We start from the raw sequence: 4,252 nt of genomic DNA on the forward strand, positions 1-4,252 counted from the left end.
AACAAGACGGTATAAATGCCCCTTGGTAGAGACATGCAGGTCGCAGTAGCTTACCAAGACGGATTATATGTCCCTTGGAAGAGACGTGCAGGTCGCAGTAGCTTAACAAGACGGTTTAAATGCCCCTTGGAAGAGACGTGCAGGTCGCAGTAGCTTAACAAGACGGTTTAAATTCCGCTTAGAAGAGGCTTGCAGGTCTCAGTAGCTTACCAAGACGGATTATATGGCCCTTGGAAGAGCGGTGGAGGTCGCAGTAGCTTAACAAGTTGGTTTAAATGCCCCTTGGAAGAGACATGCAGGTCACAGTAGCTTACCAAGACGGATTATATGGCCCTTGGAAGAGACGTGCAGGTCGCAGTAGCTAAACAAGATGGTTTAAATGTCCCTTGGAAATGTGGTGGAGGTTACAGTAGCTTAACAAGACGGTTTAAATGCCCCTTGGAAGAGACGTGCAGGTCGCAGTAGCTTAACAAGACTGTTTAAATGCCCCTTGGAAGAGACTTGCAGGTCGCAGTAGCGAAATAAGACGGTTTAAATGCCCCTTGCAAGAGACGTGCAGGTCACAGTAGCTTAGAAAGACGGTTTAAATGCCACTTTTAAGAGACGTGCAGGTCGCATTAGCTTAACAAGACAGTTTAAATGCCCCTTGGAAGAGACATGCAGGTCGCAGTAGCTTAACAAGACAGTTTAAATGCCCCTTGGAAGAGACGTGCAGGTCGCCGTAGCTTAACAAGACAGTTTAAATGCCCCTTGGAAGAGACGTGCAGGTCGCAGTAGCTTAATAAGATGGTTTAAATGCCCCTTGGAAGAGACGTGCAGGTCGCAGTAGCTTAACAAGACGGTTTCAATGCCCCTTGGGAGAGACGTGCAGGTCGCAGTAGCTTAACAAGACGGTTTAAATTCCGCTTAGAAGAGGCTTGAAGGTCTCAGTAGCTTACCAAGACGGATTATATGGCCCTTGGAAGAGCGGTGGAGGTCGCAGTAGCTTAACAAGACAGTTTAAATGCCCCTTGGAAGAGACATGCAGGTCACAGTAGCTTAACAAGACGGATTATATGGCCCTTGGAAGAGACGTGCAGGTCGCAGTAGCTTAACAAGACGGTTTAAATGCCCCTTGGAAGATGCTTGCAGGTCGTAGTAGCTTACCAAGGCGGATTATTTGGACTTTGGAAGAGACTTGCAGGTCGCAGTAGCTTAACAAGACGGTTTAAATACCCCTTGGAAGAGCGGTGGAGGTCGCAGTAGCTTAAAAAGACGGTTTAAATGCCCCTTGGAAGAGACGTGCAGGTCGCAGTAGCTTAAAAAGACGGTTTAAATGCCCCTTGGAAGAGACGTGCAGGTCGCAGTAGCTTATCAAGACGGTTTAAATGCCCCTTGGAAGAGACGTGCAGGTCGCAGTAGCTTATCAAGATGGTTTAAATGCCCCTTGGAAGAGACGTGCTGTTCGCAGTAGCTTAACAAGACGGTTTAAATGCCCCTTGGAAGAGACGTGTTGGTCGCAGTAGCTTAACAAGACGGTTTAAATGCCCCTTGGAAGACGCTTGCAGGTCGTAGTGGCTTACCAAGGCGGATTATTTGGCCTTTGGAAGAGACTTGCAGGTTGCAGTAGCTTAACAAGACGGTTTAAATGCCCCTTGGAAGAGCGGTGGAGGTCGCAGTAGCTTAACAAGACGGTTTAAATGCCCCTTGGTAGAGACATGCAGGTCGCAGTAGCTTACCAAGACGGATTATATGGCCCTTGGAAGAGACGTGCAGGTCGCAGTAGCTTAACAAGACGGTTTAAATGCCCCTTGGAAGAGACGTGCAGGTCGCAGTAGCTTAACAAGACGGTTTAAATTCCGCTTAGAAGAGGCTTGCAGGTTTCAGTAGCTTACCAAGACGGATTATATGGCCCTTGGAAGAGCGGTGGAGGTCGCAGTAGCTTAACAAGTTGGTTTAAATGCCCCTTGGAAGAGACATGCAGGTCACAGTAGCTTACCAAGACGGATTATATGGCCCTTGGAAGAGACGTGCAGGTCGCAGTAGCTAAACAAGATGGTTTAAATGTCCCTTGGAAATGTGGTGGAGGTTACAGTAGCTTAACAAGACGGTTTAAATGCCCCTTGGAAGAGACGTGCAGGTCGCAGTAGCTTAACAAGACTGTTTAAATGCCCCTTGGAAGAGACTTGCAGGTCGCAGTAGCGAAATAAGACGGTTTAAATGCCCCTTGCAAGAGACGTGCAGGTCACAGTAGCTTAAAAAGACGGTTTAAATGCCACTTTGAAGAGACGTGCAGGTCGCATTAGCTTAACAAGACAGTTTAAATGCCCCTTGGAAGAGACATGCAGGTCGCAGTAGCTTAACAAGACAGTTTAAATGCCCCTTGGAAGAGACGTGCAGGTCGCCGTAGCTTAACAAGACAGTTTAAATGCCCCTTGGAAGAGACGTGCAGGTCGCAGTAGCTTAATAAGATGGTTTAAATGCCCCTTGGAAGAGACGTGCAGGTCGCAGTAGCTTAACAAGACGGTTTCAATGCCCCTTGGGAGAGACGTGCAGGTCGCAGTAGCTTAACAAGACGGTTTAAATTCCGCTTAGAAGAGACTTGCAGGTCTCAGTAGCTTACCAAGGCGGATTATATGGCCCTTGGAAGAGCGGTGGAGGTCGCAGTAGCTTAACAAGACAGTTTAAATGCCCCTTGGAAGAGACATGCAGGTCACAGTAGCTTAACAAGACGGATTATATGGCCCTTGGAAGAGACGTGCAGGTCGCAGTAGCTTAACAAGACGGTTTAAATGCCCCTTGGAAGATGCTTGCAGGTCGTAGTAGCTTACCAAGGCGGATTATTTGGACTTTGGAAGAGACTTGCAGGTCGCAGTAGCTTAACAAGACGGTTTAAATACCCCTTGGAAGAGCGGTGGAGGTCGCAGTAGCTTAAAAAGACGGTTTAAATGCCCCTTGGAAGAGACGTGCAGGTCGCAGTAGCTTAAAAAGACGGTTTAAATGCCCCTTGGAAGAGACGTGCAGGTCGCAGTAGCTTATCAAGACGGTTTAAATGCCCCTTGGAAGAGACGTGCAGGTCGCAGTAGCTTATCAAGATGGTTTAAATGCCCCTTGGAAGAGACGTGCTGTTCGCAGTAGCTTAACAAGACGGTTTAAATGCCGCTTGGAAGAGACGTGTTGGTCGCAGTAGCTTAACAAGACGGTTTAAATGCCCCTTGGAAGACGCTTGCAGGTCGTAGTAGCTTACCAAGGCGGATTATTTGGCCTTTGGAAGAGACTTGCAGGTTGCAGTAGCTTAACAAGACGGTTTAAATGCCCCTTGGAAGAGCGGTGGAGGTCGCAGTAGCTTAACAAGACGGTTTAAATGCCCCTTGGTAGAGACATGCAGGTCGCAGTAGCTTACCAAGACGGATTATATGGCCCTTGGAAGAGACGTGCAGGTCGCAGTAGCTTAACAAGACGGTTTAAATGCCCCTTGGAAGAGACGTGCAGGTCGCAGTAGCTTAACAAGACGGTTTAAATTCCGCTTAGAAGAGGCTTGCAGGTCTCAGTAGCTTACCAAGACGGATTATATGGCCCTTGGAAGAGCGGTGGAGGTCGCAGTAGCTTAACAAGTTGGTTTAAATGCCCCTTGGAAGAGACATGCAGGTCACAGTAGCTTACCAAGACGGATTATATGGCCCTTGGAAGAGACGTGCAGGTCGCAGTAGCTAAACAAGATGGTTTAAATGTCCCTTGGAAATGTGGTGGAGGTTACAGTAGCTTAACAAGACGGTTTAAATGCCCCTTGGAAGAGACGTGCAGGTCGCAGTAGCTTAACAAGACTGTTTAAATGCCCCTTGGAAGAGACTTGCAGGTCGCAGTAGCGAAATAAGACGGTTTAAATGCCCCTTGCAAGAGACGTGCAGGTCACAGTAGCTTAAAAAGACGGTTTAAATGCCACTTTGAAGAGACGTGCAGGTCGCATTAGCTTAACAAGACAGTTTAAATGCCCCTTGGAAGAGACATGCAGGTCGCAGTAGCTTAACAAGACAGTTTAAATGCCCCTTGGAAGAGACGTGCAGGTCGCCGTAGCTTAACAAGACAGTTTAAATGCCCCTTGGAAGAGACGTGCAGGTCGCAGTAGCTTAATAAGATGGTTTAAATGCCCCTTGGAAGAGACGTGCAGGTCGCAGTAGCTTAACAAGACGGTTTCAATGCCACTTGGGAGAGACGTGCAGGTCGCAGTAGCTTAACAAGACGGTTTAAATTCCGCTTAGAAGAGACTTGCAGG

This window comes from Phyllobates terribilis, unplaced genomic scaffold, assembly GCF_046119375.1.
Source record: "Phyllobates terribilis strain yellow unplaced genomic scaffold, ASM4611937v1 Scaffold_39__1_contigs__length_11870865, whole genome shotgun sequence".
Taxonomy (NCBI): Eukaryota; Metazoa; Chordata; class Amphibia; order Anura; family Dendrobatidae; genus Phyllobates; species Phyllobates terribilis.